The sequence below is a fragment of the Oncorhynchus masou genome, chromosome 23 (assembly GCF_036934945.1).
Source record: "Oncorhynchus masou masou isolate Uvic2021 chromosome 23, UVic_Omas_1.1, whole genome shotgun sequence".
NCBI classification, from domain to species: domain Eukaryota; kingdom Metazoa; phylum Chordata; class Actinopteri; order Salmoniformes; family Salmonidae; genus Oncorhynchus; species Oncorhynchus masou.
This window is the reverse complement of record NC_088234.1, coordinates 4,475,269-4,496,217: the sequence shown is the minus strand read 5'-3', so window position 1 is coordinate 4,496,217 and position 20,949 is coordinate 4,475,269. Positions and strand designations below refer to the sequence as shown.

The window sequence follows — 20,949 nt, the reverse complement described above, 5'->3', positions numbered from 1 at the left end:
CTTCTCCCCCCCCTTAAATGATTTAGATGCACTATTGTAAAGTGGCTGTTCCACTGATGTCAGAAGGTGAATTCACCAATTTGTAAGTCGCTCTGGATAAGAGCGTCTGCTAAATGACTTAAATGTAAATGTAAATGAAACAACACCTCCACCGTGCTGATCCTCAGCCCTCTCCTGTACTCCCTGTTCACTTATGACTGCGTGGCCATGCACGCCTCCAACACAACAGTAGTAGGCCTGATTACCAACAGCGACGAGACGGCCTGCAGGGAGGAGGTGAGAGAAGAGAGAGCAGAGAGGTGTCAGGACAATAACCTCTCCCTCAACGTCAACAAAAAGAAAGGAGCTGATGGTGAACTTCAGGGAGACAGCAGAGGGAGCACGGCCCGAGCCACATGTACACATACTGCATTCTATTCTACTGCATTCAATTATACTGCATTCTATTCTACTGTATTCTATTCTACTGCATTCTATTCTACTGCATTCTATTCTACTGTATTCTATTCTACTGCATTCTATTCTACTGTATTATATTGTACTGCATTCTATTCTACTGCATTCTATTCTACTGTATTCTATTCTACTGTATTCTATTCTACTGCATTCTATTCTACTGCATTCTATTCTACTGCATTCAATTATACTGCATTCTATTCTACTGTATTCTATTCTACTGCATTATATTCTACTGCATTCAATTATACTGCATTCTATTCTACTGTATTCTATTCTACTGCATTCTATTCTACTGTATTCTATTCTACTGCATTCTATTCTACTGCATTCTATTCTACTGTATTCTACTGCATTCTATTCTACTGTATTATATTCTACTGCATTCTATTCTACTGTATTCTATTCTACTGCATTCTATTGTACTGCATTCTATTCTACTGTATTCTATTCTACTGTATTCAATTCTACTGCATTCTATTCTACTGTATTATATTCTACTGCATTCAATTCTACTGTATTCTATTCTACTGTATTATATTCTACTGCATTCAAATCTACTGTATTCTATTCTACTGTATTATATTCTACTGCATTCAATTCTACTGCATTCAATTCTACTGTATTCTATTCTACTGCATTCTATTCTACTGCATTCTATTCTACTGCATTCTATTCTACTGCATTCTATTCTACTGCATTCTATTCTACTGCATTCAATTATACTGCATTCTATTCTACTGTATTCTATTCTACTGCATTCTATTCTACTGTATTATATTCTACTGTATTCTATTCTACTGCATTCTATTGTACTGCATTCTATTCAACTGTATTCTATTCTACTGCATTCTAATCTACTGTATTATATTCTATTGCATTCAATTCTACTGTATTCTATTCTACTGTATTATATTCTACTGCATTCAATTCTACTGTATTCTATTCTACTGTATTATATTCTACTGCATTCAATTCTACTGCATTCTATTCTACTGCATTCTATTCTACTGCATTCTATTCTGCTGTATTATATTCTATTGCATTCAATTCTACTGTATTCTATTCTACTGTATTATATTCTACTGCATTCAATTCTACTGTATTCTATTCTACTGTATTATATTCTACTGCATTCAATTCTACTGTATTCTATTCTACTGTATTATATTCTACTGCATTCAAATCTACTGCATTCAATTCTACTGCATTCTATTCTACTGTATTTCAGTCAATGCCACTTCGACGCTGCTCGTCCCAATATTTATATCCTCCCTTAAATGCATTATTTTATACTTTATATGTGTGTATTGTCAGATAATATTACACTGTTGGAGCTGGGAACACAAGCATTTCATTAAACCCGCAATAACATCTACTTAATATGTGTATGTGACCAATAATATTTTATTTGGAGAGGTAATGTATGAGTTTGGGTAATGTGTGGAGAGGTAATGTATGCGTTTGGGTAATGTCTTGAGAGGTAATGTGCAGAGAGGTAATATATGTGTTTGGGCAATGTGTGGAGAGGTAATGTATGTGTCCGGGTAATGTGTGGAGAGGTAATGTATGTGTTTGGGCAATGTGTGGAGAGGTAATATATGTGTTTGGGTAATGTGTGGAGAGGTAATGTTTGGGTAATGTGTGGAGAGGAAATGTATGGCGAAGTAATGTATGTGTCCGGGTAATGTGTTGAGAGGTAATGTATGTGTTTGGCGTGGAGAGGTAATGCATGCATTTGGGTAATGTGTGGAGATGTCATGTTTGTGTGGGGAGGTAATGTATGTGTTTGGGTAATGTGTGGATAGGTCATGTGTGTGTTTGGGTAATGGGTGGATAAGCAATGTGTGGAGAGGTAATGTGTGTGTTTGGGTAATGTGTGGAGAGGTAATGTATGTGTTTGGCAATGTGTGGAGAGGTAATGTGTTTGTTTGGGACTGCAAGGAAATGGTCTGGAAAGAGAGAGGGAGGATTGCAATGAAATGGTCTGGAAAGAGAGAGGGAGGATTGCAAGGAAATGGTTTGGAAAGAGAGAGGGAGGATTGCAAGGAAATGGTTTGGAAAGAGAGAGAGAGGATTGCAAGGAAATGGTTTGGAAAGAGAGAGAGAGGATTGCAAGGAAATGGTTTGGAAAGAGAGAGGGAGGATTGCAAGAAAATGGTTTAGAGAGAGAGGGAGAGGACTGCAAGGAAATGGTTTAGAGAGAGAGAGAGGACTGCAAGGAAATGGTTTAGAGAGAGAGAGGGAGGATTGCAAGAAAATGGTTTAGAGAGAGAGGGAGAGGACTGCAAGGAAATGGTTTAGAGAGAGAGAGAGGACTGCAAGGAAATGGTTTAGAGAGAGAGAGGACTGCAAGGAAATGGTTTAGAGAGAGAGAGGGAGGACTGCAAGGAAATGGTTTGGAAAGAGAGAGGGAGGACTGCAAGGAAATGGTTTGGAAAGAGAGAGGGAGGACTGCAAGGAAATGGTTTAGAGAGAGAGAGGGAGGACTGCAAGGAAATGGTTTAGAGAGACGGAGGACTGCAAGGAAATGGTTTAGAGAGAGAGAGAGAGGATTGCAAGGAAATGGTTTAGGAAAGAGAGAGGGAGGATTGCAAGGAAATGGTTTGGAAAGAGAGAGGGAGGACTGCAAGGAAATGGTTTGGAAAGAGAGAGGGAGGACTGCAAGGAAATGGTTTGGAAAGAGAGAGGGATGATTGCAAGGAAATGGTTTGGAAAGAGAGAGGGAGGATTGCAAGGAAATGGTTTGGAAAGAGAGAGGGAGGACTGCAAGGAAATGGTTTGGAAAGAGAGAGGGAGGACTGCAAGGAAATGGTTTGGAAAGAGAGAGGGAGGACTGCAAGGAAATGGTTTAGAGAGAGAGGGAGAGGACTGCAAGGAAATGGTTTAGAGAGAGAGGGAGAGGACTGCAAGGAAATGGTTTAGAGAGAGAGAGAGGACTGCAAGGAAATGGTTTAGAGAGAGAGAGGGAGGACTGCAGGGAAATGGTTTAGAGAGAGAGGACTGCAAGGAAATGGTTTGGAAAGAGAGAGGGAGGATTGCAAGGAAATGGTTTGGAAAGAGAGAGGGAGGACTGCAAGGAAATGGTTTAGAGAGAGAGGGAGAGGACTGCAAGGAAATTGTTTAGAGAGAGAGGGAGAGGACTGCAAGGAAATGGTTTAGAGAGAGAGAGGACTGCAATGAAATGGTTTAGAGAGAGAGGGAGGACTGCAAGGAAATGGTTTGGAAAGAGAGAGGGAGGATTGCAAGGAAATGGTTTGGAAAGAGAGAGGAAGGATTGCAAGGAAATGGTTTGGAAAGAGAGAGGGAGGACTGCAAGGAAATGGTTTAGAGAGAGAGGGAGGACTGCAAGGAAATGGTTTGGAAAGAGAGAGGGAGGACTGCAAGGAAATGGTTTAGAGAGAGAGGGAGAGGACTGCAAGGAAATGGTTTAGAGAGAGAGAGGACTGCAAGGAAATGGTTTGGAAAGAGAGAGGGAGGACTGCAAGGAAATGGTTTGGAAAGAGAGAGGGAGGACTGCAAGGAAATGGTTTAGAGAGAGAGGGAGGACTGCAAGGAAATGGTTTGGAAAGAGAGAGGGAGGACTGCAAGGAAATGGTTTAGAGAGAGAGGGAGGACTGCAAGGAAATGGTTTGGAAAGAGAGAGGGAGAGGACTGCAAGGAAATGGTTTAGAGAGAGAGAGGGAGGATTGCAAGGAAATGGTTTAGAGAGAGAGAGAGGGAGGACTGCAGGGAAATGGTTTAGAGAGAGAGGACTGCAAGGAAATGGTTTGGAAAGAGAGAGGGAGGATTGCAAGGAAATGGTTTAGAGAGAGGGAGGATTGCAAGAAAATGGTTTAGAGAGAGAGGGAGAGGACTGCAGGGAAATGGTTTAGAGAGAGAGGACTGCAAGGAAATGGTTTGGAAAGAGAGAGGGAGGATTGCAAGGAAATGGTTTAGAGAGAGAGGGAGGACTGCAATGAAATGGTTTAGAGAGAGAGGGAGGATTGCAAGGAAATGGTTTGGAAAGAGAGAGGGAGGATTGCAAGGAAATGGTTTGGAAAGAGAGAGGGAGGACTGCAAGGAAATGGTTTAGAGAGAGAGGGAGAGGACTGCAAGGAAATGGTTTAGAGAGAGAGAGAGGACTGCAAGGAAATGGTTTAGAAAGAGGGGTGGAAGGAAATGGTTTAGAGAGAGGGGTGGAAGGGCTGTCTGAATTGAGAATGGAATGTGAGGAGTGTGTTTGGAAAAGAGGAATTGAGAAAGAGAGTGATTGATGGGTGTAAAAAGATGTCATGCATACTTTGTATATAGTATCTAAAGGTCTCATATGTACTCAGTATTTATGTATGTATATACAGTACCAGTCAAACATTTGGACACACCTACTAATTCAAGGCTTTTTTTAAATTTTTACTATTTTCTATGTTGTAGATTAATAGTGAAGACATTAAAACTATGAAATAGCACATATGGAATCATTTAGTACCAGAAACGTGTATAACAAATCAAAATATATTTTATATTTGAGATTATTTAACGTCGCCACCCTTCGCCTTGATGACAGCTCTGCACACTCTTGGCATTCTCTCAACCAGCTTCACCTGGAATGCTTTTCCAACAGTCTTGAAAGAGTTCCCACATATACTGAGCACTTGTTGGCTGCTTTTCCTTCTCTCTGTGGTCCAATTTATCCCAAACCATCTCAAATGGTTTGAGGTCGGGTGATTGTGGAGGCCAGGTCATCTGATGCAGCACTCCATCACTCTCCTTCTTGGTCATACACAGCCTGGAGGTGTGTTGAGTAATTGTCCGGTTGAAAAACAAATTATAGTCCCACTAAGCGTAAACCAGATTGAATGGTGTATCGCTGCAGAATGCTTAAGTGTGCCTTAAAGTCTAAATAAATCACTGACAGTGTCACCAGCAAAGCACCATCACACCTCCCCCTCCATGCTTCACGGTGGGAACGACACATGCAGAGATCACCCGTTCACCTACTCTGCGTCTCACAAAGACACTGTGATTGAAACTAAAAATCTCAAATTGGACTCATCAGACCAAAGGACAGATTTCCACTGGTCTAATGTCCACTGCTCGTGTTTCTTGGCCCAATCAAGTCTCTTCTTCTTATTGGTGTCCTTTAGTAGTGGTTTCTTTGCAGCAAGTTCTTGAAATTTTCCGGATTGTCTGACCATCTCATAAAATAATAATGGACTGTCATTTCTCTTTGCTTATTTGAGCTGTTCTTGCCATAATATGGACTTGGTCTTTTACCAAATACGGATATCTTCTGTATACCACCCCTACCTTGTCACAACACAACTGATTGGCTCAAACGCATTAAGAAGGAGAGCAATTCCACAAATTAACTTTTAACAAGGCACAACTGTTAATTGAAATGCATTCCAGATGACTACCTCATGAAGCTGGTTGAGAGAATGTCAAGAGTGTGAAAAACTGGCATCAAGGCGAAGGGTGGCCACTTTGAAGAATCTAAAATATATATTTTATTTGTTTAACACTTTTGTGGTTACTACATGATTCCATGTGTGTTATTTCATAGTTTTGATGTCTTCACTATTATTCTACAATGTAGAAAATAGTAAAAAAAATAAAGTAAAACCCTTAAATGAGTAGGTGTGTCCAAACTTTTCACTGGTACTGTATATAAACTGAACAGGACCCAAAATTGAACCTTGTGGGACGCCACATGTGATTTCTGTCACCAGAGGATTTTAGACTGTATTAGTGATTTAAATAATTGAATGGCTCACAACTTCCTCCTCCTGCTTAATCAAGACAAGACCGAAGGGGAGGAGACGGGTTAATAAGGATCGGACCATGTTTTTCCCTCCAATTTCAGCCTAAATTGACATTCCCAAATCTAACTGCCTGTAGCTCAGGTCCTGAAGCAAGGATATGCATATTCCTGATACCATTTGAAAGGAAACACTTTGAGGTTTGTGGAAATGTGAAAATAATTTAGGAGAATATAACACATTAGATCTGATGAAAGATAATACAAACAAATAAAACATGCGCTTTCAATTATAATTTATTTTGCACCATCTTTGAAATGCAAGAGAAAGGCCAGGCAGTGATGTAGGATTCTAGATGTCATTTAGATGTTGCCCACAAGATGGCAGCAGTGCGCGTGCAATGCTTCAGACCGATCCAGTGAAGAATTACATCACTACAGAATATTTTGTATCAAGTCTGACAGGAGTTTGCCCAAATGTGCTGAATTGATCAATTTATACATTTTCAAGTACATAACTATAGAGAACATACAAAAATGCTATGGTAATAAAAAATGTAAGTTTACACACTCCCAGGAATGTCATACATGATGGATCATCAGCTACAGAAATACATTCACCTCTACAGGATCGGTGTCCCTAAACCGGGACAGTTGTTGCTCAGTATGCGATAATGTGACTGTAAACAACCACCAACTTTCCCGGGACATAGACATGTCTTATATGGGCAGAAAGCTTAAATTATTGTTAATCTAACTGCAGTGTCAAATTTACAGTAGCTGTTACAGTGAAACAATACCATGCTATTGTTTGAGGAGAGTGCACAACATAGCAAATGTCTTTTATCAAGGCAACTGGTTTGATACATTCACCAATGAAGGTAAATAATGTACTTAAAATCAGTAATCTTGCTTGCTTGATTTTGTCATTCTGATGGTCCCAGAGATAAAACATAGTGTAGTTTTGTTTGGAAAAATATATATATAGTTTATATTCAAATGTAGGAAACTGGGTTCTACAGATTGACCCCACTGCTGTCTCTGGCTCCACACCCGGCCACATAGATGTGTGCACGTTAATGTTTTGTAATCTGAAAATAGGCCATTAAACAGAGAGACACCAGATGAACAATACAAATCTTTTTTAATTCACTGACAACTTTGGTTTCCTACATGTAACATCATGTAAGTAACTGTCGTAGTATGTAACATCACATTATGCCTGTAACTGTAGTAGTATGTAACATCACAACATGTATGTAACTGTAGAATTATGTAACATCACATCATGTATGTAACTGTAGTAGTATGTAACATCACAACATGTATGTAACATCACATCATGTATGTAACATCACATCATGTATGTAACATCACAACATGTATGTTACTGTAGTAGTATGTAACATCACAACATGTATGTAACATCACATCATGTATGTAACATCACAACATGTATGTAACTGTAGTAGTATGTAACATCATGTATGTAACTGTAGTAGTATGTAACATGTAAGCAACTGTAGTAGTATGTAACATGTATGCAACTTTAGTATGTAACATCATGTATGTAACTGTAGTAGTATGTAACATGTATGCAACTTTAGTAGTATGTAACATCACACCATGTATGTAACTGTAGTAGTATGTAACACCATGTATGTAACTGTAGTAGTATGTAACATCATGCATGTAACATGTATGTAACTGTAGTAGTATGTAACGTCATGTGTGTAACTGTAGTAGTATGTAACATCACAACATGTATGTAACTGTAGTAGTATGTAACATATATGTAACTGTAGTAGTATGTAACATCACAACATGTATGTAACGGTAGTAGTATGTAACATCATGTATGTAACATGTATGTAACTGTAGTAGTATGTAACGTCATGTATGTAACTGTAGTAGTATGTAACATCACAACATGTATGTAACTGTAGTAGTATGTAACATGTATGTAACTGTAGTAGTATGTAACATCACACCACGTATGTAACATCACGTATGTAACTGTAGTAGTATGTAAGATCACATCATGTATGTAACATCACAACATGTATGTAACATCACGTATGCAACTGTAGTAGTATGGAACATCACAACATGTATGTAACTGTAGTAGTATGTAACATAATGTATGTAACTGTAGTAGTATGTAACTGTAGTCATATGTAACATGTATGTAACTGTAGTAGTATGTAACATCATGTATGTAACTGTAGTAGTATGTAACATGTATGTAACTTTAGTAGTATGTAACGTCACAACATGTAAGTAACATCACGTATGTAACTGTAGTAGTATGTAACATCACATCATGTATGTAACATCACAACATGTATGTAACATCATGTATGTAACATGTATGTAACTGTAGTAGTATGTAACATCACGTATGTAACTGTAGTAGTATGTAACATCACATAATGTATGTAACATCACGTATGTAACTGTAGGAGTATGTAACATCACATCATGTATGTAACATCACATATGTAACTGTAGTAGTATGTAACATCACAACATGTATGTAACATCACGTATGCAACTGTAGTAGTATGTAACATCACATCATGTATGTAACATCATGTATGTAACCGTAGTAGTATGTAACATCACATCATGTATGTAACTGTAGTAGTATGGAACATCACAACATGTATGTAACTGTAGTAGTATGTAACATAATGTATGTAACTGTAGTAGTATGTAACTGTAGTCGTATGTAACATGTATGTAACTGTAGTAGTATGTAACATCATGTATGTAACTGTAGTAGTATGTAACATGTATGTAACTTTAGTAGTATGTAACATCACAACATGTATGTAACATCACGTATGTAACTGTAGTAGTATGTAACATCACATCATGTATGTAACATCACAACATGTATGTAACATCATGTATGTAACATGTATGTAACTGTAGTAGTATGTAACATCACGTATGTAACTGTAGTAGTATATAACATCACATAATGTATGTAACATCACGTATGTAACTGTAGGAGTATGTAACATCACATCATGTATGTAACATCACATATGTAACTGTAGTAGTATGTAACATCACAACATGTATGTAACATCACGTATGCAACTGTAGTAGTATGTAACATCACATCATGTATGTAACATCATGTATGTAACCGTAGTAGTATGTAACATCACAATGTATGGAACTAGTAGTATGCAACATCATGTATGTAACTGTAGTAGTATGTAACATGTATGTTACTGTAGTAGTATGTAACATCATGTATGTAACATCATGTATGTAACATGTAACTGTAGTAGTATGTCACATCATGTATGTAACATCATGTATGTAACATGTAACTGTAGCAGTATGTAACATCATGTATGTAACATGTTACTGTAGTTGTATGTAACATCATGTATGTAACATCATGTATGTAACATGTAACTGTAGCAGTATGTAACATCATGTATGTAACATGTTACTGTAGTAGTATGTAACATCATGTATGTAACATCATGTATGTAACATGTAACTGTAGCAGTATGTAACATCATGTATGTAACATGTTACTGTAGTAGTATGTAACATCATGTATGTAACATCATGTATGTAACATGTAACTGTAGCAGTATGTAACATCATGTATGTAACATGTACAGCTGAAGATAGAAGTTTACATACACCTTAGCCAAATACATTAAATCTAGTAAACATTCCCCGTCTCAGGTCAGTTAGGATGAACACTTTATTATAAGAATGTGAAATGTCAGAATAATAGTAGAGAGAATGAATTATTTCAGCTTTTACTTCTTTCATCACATTCCCAGTGGGTCAGAAGTTCACATACACTCAATTACTATTTGGTAGCATTGCCTTTACATTGTTTAACTTGGGTCAAACGTTTCGTGTAGCCTTCTACAAGCTTCACACAATAAGTTGGGTGAATGTTGGCCCATTCCCCCTGACAGAACTGGTGTAACTGAGTCAGGTTTGTAGGCCTCCTTGCTCGCACACCGTTTTTCAGTTCTGCCCACAAATTTTCTACGGGATTGAGGGCAGGGCTTTGTGATGGCCACTACAATACCTTGACTTTGTTGTGCATAAGCCATTTTGACACAACTTTGGAAATATGCTTGGTGTCATTGTTCATTTGGAAGACCCATTTGCTATCAAGCGTTAACTTCCTGACTGATGTCTTGAGATGTTGCTTCCATGTATCCACATAATTTTCCTGCCTCATGGTGCCATCTATTTTGTGAAGTGAACCTGTCCCTCCAGCAGCAAAGAACCCCCACAACATGATGCTGCCACCCCCGTGCTTCACGGTTCGGATGGTGTTCTTCGGCTTGCAAGCCTCCCCCCTTTTCCTCCAAACATAACGATGGTCATTATGGCCAAACAGAAAAGCACCCAGCAGCAAACTGCAGCAAACAGTTCTATTTTTGTTTCATCAGACCAGAGGATATTTCTCCAAAGAGTACGATCTTTGTCCCCATGTACAGTTTCTAACCGTAGCCTGGCTTTTTATGGCGGTTTTGGAGCAGTGGCTTCTTCCTTGCTGAGCGGCCTTTCAGGTAATGTCGATATAGGACTTATTTTACTGTGGATGTAGATACTTTTGTACCCGTTTCCTCCAGCATCTTCACAAGGTCCTTTGCTGTTGTCCTGGGATTGATTTGCACTTTTCACACCAAAATATGTTAATCTTTAGGAGACAGAACGCGTCTCCTTCCTGAGCGGTATGACGGCTGCGTGGTTCCATGGTGTTTATACTTGAACGTATAAACACGACGTGGTACCTTCAGGCATTTGGAAATTGTTCTCAAGAATGAACCAGACTTGTGGAGGTCTACAATGTTTTTTCTGAGGTCTTGGCTGATTTCTTTTTGATTTTCCCATGATGTCAAGCAAAGACGCACTGAGTTTGAAGGTAGACCTTGAAATACATCCACAGGTACACCTCCAATTGACTTGAATGATGTCAATTAGCCTATCAGAAGCTTCTAAAGCCATGACATAATTTTCTGGAATTTTCCAATTTGTTTAAAGGCACAGTCAACTTAGTGTATGTAAACTTCTGACCCACTGGAATTGTGATACGGTGAATTAAAAGTGAAATAATCTGTCTGTACTTGTGTCAGGCACAAACTAGATGTCCTAACCAACTTTCCAAAACTATAGTTTGTTAACAAGAAATTTGTGGAGTGGTTGAAAAACGAGTTTTAATGACTCCAATCTAAGTGTTTGTAATCTTCCGACTTCAACTGTAGCTGTAGTAGTATTCAGTAGTATGTAACATCATGTATGTAACTGTGGTAGTATGCAACATGTATGTAACTGTGGTAGTATGTAACTGTGGTAGAATGTAACATTACACCATGTATATAAATGCATTAGTATGTAACATCATGTATGTAACTGTAGTAGTATGTAACATCATGTATGTAACTGTGGTAGTATGTAACATCATATATGTAACTATAGTAGTATGCAACATGTATGTAACTGTGGTAGAATGTAACATTATGTATGTAACTGTGGTAGTATGTAACATCATGTATGTAACATCACATCAACTATGAAAATGCAGTAGTATGTAACATCATGTATGTTACATCACAACATGTATGTAACTGTAGTAGTATGTAACATCACATCAGGTATGTAACTGTAGTAGTATGTAACATGTATGTAACTGTAGAATTAAGTAACATCACATCATGTATGTAACTGTAGTAGTATGTAACATCACAACATGTATGTAACTGTGGTAGTATGTAACATCACATTATGTATGTAACTAAGTTAGTATGTAACACCATGCATGTAACTGTGGTAGTATGTAACATCACATTATGTATGTAACTGTAGTAGTATGTAACATCATGTATGTAACTGTAGTAGTATGTAACATCATGTATGTAACTGTGGTAGTATGTAACATCATGTATTTAACTGTAGTAGTATGTAACATCACATCATGTATGTAACTGTAGTAGTATGTAACATGTATGTAACTGTGGTAGTATGTAACATCACATTATGTATGTAACTGTAGTAGTATGTAACTGTAGTAGTATGTAACATCACATCATGTATGTAACTGTGGTAGTATGTAACATCATGTATGTAACTGTAGTAGTATGTAACATCACATTATGTATGTAACTGTAGTAGTATGTAACATGTATGTAACTGTGGTAGTATGTAACATCACATTATGTATGTAACTGTAGTATTCTGTATTATGTAGTAGTATGTAACATCATGTATGTAACTGTGGTAGTATGTAACATCACAACATGTATGTAACTGTAGTAGTATGTAACATCACAACATGTATGTAACTGTGGTAGTATGTAACATCACAACATGTATGTAATTGAGCGTCTCTGTGATGCAGTCTACTACAGTGAGAAACAGTATACAGTCTACTACAGTGAGATACAGTCTACTAGAGCAGACCACTGACTCCAACACATTGAGGACCACCACACTCCAATACATTGAGGACCACTGACTCCAACACATTGAGGACCACCACACTCCAACACATTGAGGACCACTGACTCCAACACATTGAGGACCACCACACTCCAATACATTGAGGACCACTGACTCCAACACATTGAGGACCACTGACTCCAACACATTGAGGACCACCACACCCTAGCACATTGAGGACCACTGACTCCAACACATTGAGGACCACTGACTCCAACACATTGAGGACCACTGACACCAACACATTGAGGACCACTGACTCCAACACATTGAGGACCACTGACTCCAACACATTGAGGACCATCCCTGACTCCAACACATTGAGGACCACTGACTCCAACACATTGAGGACCATCCCTGACTCCAACACATTGAGGACCACCACACACCAACACATTGAGGACCACTGACTCCAACACATTGATATCCACTGACTCCAACACATTGAGGACCACCACACTCCAACACATTGAGGACCACTGACTCCAACACATTGAGGACCACCACACTCCAACACATTGAGGACCACTGACTCCAACACATTGAGGACCACTGACTCCAACACATTGAGGACCACCACACTCCAACACATTGAGGACCACCACACTCCAACACATTGAGGACCACTGACTCCAACACATTGAGATCCACTGACTCCAACACATTGAGGACCACCACACCCCAACACATTGAGATCCATTGACTCCAACACATTGAGGACCACTAACTCCAACACATTGAGGACCACCACACTCCAACACATTGAGGACCACTGACTCCAACACATTGAGGACCACTGACTCCAACACATTGAGGACCACCACACTCCAACACATTGAGGACCACTGACTCTAACACATTGAGGACCACCACACTCCAACACATTGAGGACCACTGACTCCAACACATTGAGGACCACCACACTCCAACACATTGAGGACCACTGACTCCAACACATTGAGGACCACTGACTCCAACACATTGAGGACCACTGACTCCAACACATTGAGGACCACTGACTCCAACACATTGAGGACCATCCCTGACTCAAACACATTGAGGACCACCACACACCAACACATTGAGGACCACTGACTCCAACACATTGATATCCACTGACTCCAACACATTGAGGACCACCACACTCCAACACATTGAGGACCACTGACTCCAACACATTGAGGACCACCACACTCCAACACATTGAGGACCACTGACTCCAACACATTGAGGACCACTGACTCCAACACATTGAGATCCACTGACTCCAACACATTGAGGACCACCACACCCCAACACATTGAGATCCATTGACTCCAACACATTGAGGACCACCACACTCCAACACATTGAGGACCACTGACTCCAACACATTGAGGACCACTGACTCCAACACATTGAGGACCACCACACTCCAACACATTGAGGACCACTGACTCTAACACATTGAGGACCACCACACTCCAACACATTGAGGACCACTGACTCCAACACATTGAGGACCACCACACTCCAACACATTGAGGACCACTGACTCCAACACATTGAGGACCACTGACTCCAACACATTGAGGACCACTGACTCCAACACATTGAGGACCACTGACTCCAACACATTGAGGACCATCACACTCCAACACATTGAGGACCATCACACTCCAACACATTGAGGACCACCACACTCCAACACATTGAGGACCACTGACTCCAACACATTGAGGACCACTGACTCCAACACATTGAGGACCACCACACTCAAACACATTGAGGACCACTGACTCCAACACATTGAGGACCACTGACTCCAACACATTGAGGACCACCACACTCCAACACATTGAGGACCACTGACTCCAACACATTGAGGCTGACCACACTCCAGCACATTGAGGACCACCACACTCCAACACATTGAGGACCACCACACTCCAAAACATTGAGGACCACTGACTCAAACACATTGAGGACCATCCCTGACTCCAACACATTGAGGACCACCACACTCAAACACATTGAGGACCACTGACTCCAACACATTGAGGACCATCACTGATTCCAACACATTGAGGACCACCACACTCCAACACATTGAGGACCACTGACTCCAACACATTGAGGACCACCACACTTCAACACATATAATGGCCACTGACTCCAACACATTGAGGACGACCACACTCCAGCACATTGAGGACGACCACACTCCAGCACATTGAGGACCACTGACTCCAACACATAGAGGACCACTGACTCCAACACATTGAGGACCACAGACTCCCACACATTGAGGACCACCACACACCAACACATTGAGGACCACTGACTCCAACACATTGAGATCCATTGACTCCAACACATTGAGGACCACCACACTCCAACACATTGAGGACCACTGACTCCAACACATTGAGGACCACTGACTCCAACACATTGAGGACCACTGACTCTAACACATTGAGGACCACCACACTCCAACACATTGAGGACCACTGACTCCAACACATTGAGGACCACCACACTCCAACACATTGAGGACCACTGACTCCAACACATTGAGGACCATCACACTCCAACACATTGAGGACCATCACACTCCAACACATTGAGGACCACCACACTCCAACACATTGAGGACCACTGACTCCAACACAATGAGGACCACTGACTCCAACACATTGAGGACCACCACACTCAAACACATTGAGGACCACTGACTCCAACACATTGAGGACCACCACACTCCAACACATTGAGGACCACTGACTCCAACACATTGAGGCTGACCACACTCCAGCACATTGAGGACCACCACACTCCAACACATTGAGGACCACCACACTCCAACACATTGAGGACCACTGACTCCAACACATTGAGGACCATCCCTGACTCCAACACATTGAGGACCACCACACTCCAACACATTGAGGACCACTGACTCCAACACATTGAGGACCATCACTGATTCCAACACATTGAGGACCACCACACTCCAACACATTGAGGACCACTGACTCCAACACATTGAGGACCACCACACTTCAACATATATAATGGCCACTGACTCCAACACATTGAGGACGACCACACTCCAGCACATTGAGGACGACCACACTCCAGCACATTGAGGACCACTGACTCCAACACATAGAGGACCACTGACTCCAACACATTGAGGACCACAGACTCCCACACATTGAGGACCACCACACACCAACACATTGAGGACCACTGACTCCAACACATTGTGATCCACTGACTCCAACACATTGAGGACCACCACACTCCAACACACTGAGGACCACTAACTCTAACACATTGAGGACCACCACACTCCAACACATTGAGGACCACCACACTCCAACACATTGAGGACCACTGACTCCAACACATTGCGGACCACTGACTCCAACACATTGAGGACCACCACACTCCAACACATTGAGGACCACTGACTCTAACACATTGAGGACCACCACACTCCAACACATTGAGGACCACTGACTCCAACACATTGAGGACCACCACACTCCAACACATTGAGGACCACTGACTCCAACACATTGAGGACCACTGACTCCAACACATTGAGGACCACCACACTCCAACACATTGAGGACCACTGACTCCAACACATTGAGGACCACAGACTCCCACACATTGAGGACCACCACACACCAACACATTGAGGACCACTGACTCCAACACATTGAGATCCACTGACTCCAACACATTGAGGACCACCACACTCCAACACATTGAGGACCACTGACTCCAACACATTGAGGACCACCACACTCCAACACATTGAGGACCACTGACTCCAACACATTGAGGACCACTGACTCCAACACATTGAAGACCACTAACTCCAACACATTGAGGACCACCACACTCCAACACATTGAGGACCACCACACTCCAACACATTGAGGACCACTGACTCCAACACATTGAGATCCACTGACTCCAACACATTGAGGACCACCACACCCCAACAAATTGAGATCCACTGACTTCAACACATTGAGGACCACTGACTCCAACACATTGAGGACCACTGACTCCAACACATTGAGGACCACTGACTCCAACACATTGAGGACCACCACACTCCAACACATTGAGGACCACTGACTCCAACACATTGAGGACCACCACACTCCAACACATTGAGGACCACTGACTCCAACACATTGAGGACCATCACACTCCAACACATTGAGGACCATCACACTCCAACACATTGAGGACCACCACACTCCAACACATTGAGGACCACTGACTCCAACACATTGAGGACCACTGACTCCAACACATTGAGGACCACCACACTCAAACACATTGAGGACCACTGACTCCAACACATTGAGGACCACCACACTCCAACACATTGAGGACCACTGACTCCAACACATTGAGGCTGACCACACTCCAGCACATTGAGGACCACCACACTCCAACACATTGAGGACCACCACACTCCAACACATTGAGGACCACTGACTCCAACACATTGAGGACCATCCCTGACTCCAACACATTGAGGACCACCACACTCCAACACATTGAGGACCACTGACTCTAACACATTGAGGACCACCACACTCCAACACATTGAGGACCACTGACTCCAACACATTGAGGACCACCACACTCCAACACATTGAGGACCACTGACTCCAACACATTGAGGACCACCACACTCCAACACATTGAGGACCACCACACTCCAACACATTGAGGACCACTGACTCCAACACATTGAGGACCACTGACTCCAACACATTGAGGACCACCACACTCCAACACATTGAGGACCACTGACTCCAACACATTGAGGACCACAGACTCCCACACATTGAGGACCACCACACACCAACACATTGAGGACCACTGACTCCAACACATTGAGATCCACTGACTCCAACACATTGAGGACCACCACACTCCAACACATTGAGGACCACTGACTCCAACACATTGAGGACCACCACACTCCAACACATTGAGGACCACTGACTCCAACACATTGAGGACCACTGACTCCAACACATTGAAGACCACTAACTCCAACACATTGAGGACCACCACACTCCAACACATTGAGGACCACCACACTCCAACACATTGAGGACCACTGACTCCAACACATTGAGATCCACTGACTCCAACACATTGAGGACCACCACACCCCAACAAATTGAGATCCACTGACTTCAACACATTGAGGACCACTGACTCCAACACATTGAGGACCACTGACTCCAACACATTGAGGACCACTGACTCCAACACATTGAGGACCACCACACTCCAACACATTGAGGACCACTGACTCTAACACATTGAGGACCACCACACTCCAACACATTGAGGACCACTGACTCCAACACATTGAGGACCACCACACTCCAACACATTGAGGACCACTGACTCCAACACATTTAGGACCACTGACTCCAACACATTGAGGACCACTGACTCCAACACATTGAGGATCACTGACTCCAACACATTGAGGACCATCACACTCCAACACATTGAGGACCACCACACTCCAACACATTGAGGACCACTGACTCCAACACATTGAGGACCACCACACTCCAACACATTGAGGACCACTGACTCCAACACATTGAGGACCACTGACTCCAACACATTGAGGACCACCACACTCCAACACATTGAGGACCACTGACTCCAACACATTGAGGCTGACCACACTCCAGCACATTGAGGACCATCACACTCCAACACATTGAGGACCACCACACTCCAACACATTGAGGGACCACTGACTCAAACACATTGAGGACCATCCCTGACTCCAACACATTGAGGACCACCACACTCAAACACATTGAGGACCACTGACTCCAACACATTGAGGACCATCACTGATTCCAACACATTGAGGACCACCACACTCCAACACATTGAGGACCACTGACTCCAACACATTGAGGACCACCACACTTCAACACATATAATGGCCACTGACTCCAACACATTGAGGACGACCACACTCCAGCACATTGAGGACGACCACACTCCAGCACATTGAGGACCACTGACTCCAACACATAGAGGACCACTGACTCCAACACATTGAGGACCACAGACTCCCACACATTGAGGACCACCACACACCAACACATTGAGGACCACTGACTCCAACACATTGAGATCCATTGACTCCCACACATTGAGGACCACCACACACCAACACATTGAGGACCACTGACTCCAACACATTGAGATCCACTGACTCCAACACATTGAGGACCACCACACTCCAACACATTGAGGACCACTGACTCCAACACATTGAGGACCACCACACTCCAACACATTGAGGACCACTGACTCCAACACATTGAGGACCACTGACTCCAACACATTGAAGACCACTAACTCCAACACATTGAGGACCACCACACTCCAACACATTGAGGACCACCACACTCCAACACATTGAGGACCACTGACTCCAACACATTGAGATCCACTGACTCCAACACATTGAGGACCACCACACCCCAACAAATTGAGATCCACTGACTTCAACACATTGAGGACCACTGACTCCAACACATTGAGGACCACTGACTCCAACACATTGAGGACCACTGACTCCAACACATTGAGGACCACCACACTCCAACACATTGAGGACCACTGACTCTAACACATTGAGGACCACCACACTCCAACACATTGAGGACCACTGACTCCAACACATTGAGGACCACCACACTCCAACACTTTGAGGACCACTGACTCCAACACATTTAGGACCACTGACTCCAACACATTGAGGACCACTGACTCCAACACAATGAGGATCACTGACTCCAACACATTGAGGACCATCACACTCCAACACATTGAGGACCACCACACTCCAACACATTGAGGACCACTGACTCCAACACATTGAGGACCACCACACTCCAACACATTGAGGACCACTGACTCCAACACATTGAGGACCACTGACTCCAACACATTGAGGACCACCACACTCCAACACATTGAGGACCACTGACTCCAACACATTGAGGCTGACCACACTCCAGCACATTGAGGACCATCACACTCCAACACATTGAGGACCACCACACTCCAACACATTGAGGGACCACTGACTCAAACACATTGAGGACCATCCCTGACTCCAACACATTGAGGACCACCACACTCAAACACATTGAGGACCACTGACTCCAACACATTGAGGACCATCACTGATTCCAACACATTGAGGACCACCACACTCCAACACATTGAGGACCACTGACTCCAACACATTGAGGACCACCACACTTCAACACATATAATGGCCACTGACTCCAACACATTGAGGACGACCACACTCCAGCACATTGAGGACGACCACACTCCAGCACATTGAGGACCACTGACTCCAACACATAGAGGACCACTGACTCCAACACATTGAGGACCACAGACTCCCACACATTGAGGACCACCACACACCAACACATTGAGGACCACTGACTCCAACACATTGAGATCCATTGACTCCAACACATTGAGGACCACCACACTCCAACACATTGAGGACCACTGACTCCAACACATTGAGGACCACTGACTCCAACACATTGAGGACCACTGACTCTAACACATTGAGGACCACCACACTCCAACACATTGAGGACCACTGACTCCAACACATTGAGGACCACCACACTCCAACACATTGAGGACCACTGACTCAAACACATTGAGGACCATCCCTGACTCCAACACATTGAGGACCACCACACTCAAACACATTGAGGACCACTGACTCCAACACATTGAGGACCATCACTGATTCCAACACATTGAGGACCACCACACTCCAACACATTGAGGACCACTGACTCCAACACATTGAGGACCACCACACTTCAACACATATAATGGCCACTGACTCCAACACATTGAGGACGACCACACTCCAGCACATTGAGGACCCACACTCCAGCACATTGAGGACCACTGACTCCAACACATAGAGGACCACTGACTCCAACACATTGAGGACCACAGACTCCCACACATTGAGGACCACCACACACCAACACATTGAGGACCACTGACTCCAACACATTGAGATCCATTGACTCCAACACATTGAGGACCACCACACTCCAACACATTGAGGACCACTGACTCCAACACATTGAGGACCACTGACTCCAACACATTGAGGACCACTGACTCTAACACATTGAGGACCA

At 42.6% G+C, this 20,949-nt stretch overlaps 1 long non-coding RNA gene across 1 annotated transcript; it reads right to left on the bottom strand.

Annotated features, from left to right (window-relative positions):
- Positions 1–7,323: 7,323 nt before the first annotated feature.
- On the bottom strand, positions 7,324–20,676 carry LOC135510194 (uncharacterized). Its single transcript, XR_010451086.1, has 2 exons — positions 7,852–20,676; positions 7,324–7,689 (listed from the first exon to the last, which is right to left on the bottom strand). It is a non-coding gene; the product is annotated as an uncharacterized LOC135510194 (long non-coding RNA).
- Positions 20,677–20,949: the final 273 nt, after the last annotated feature.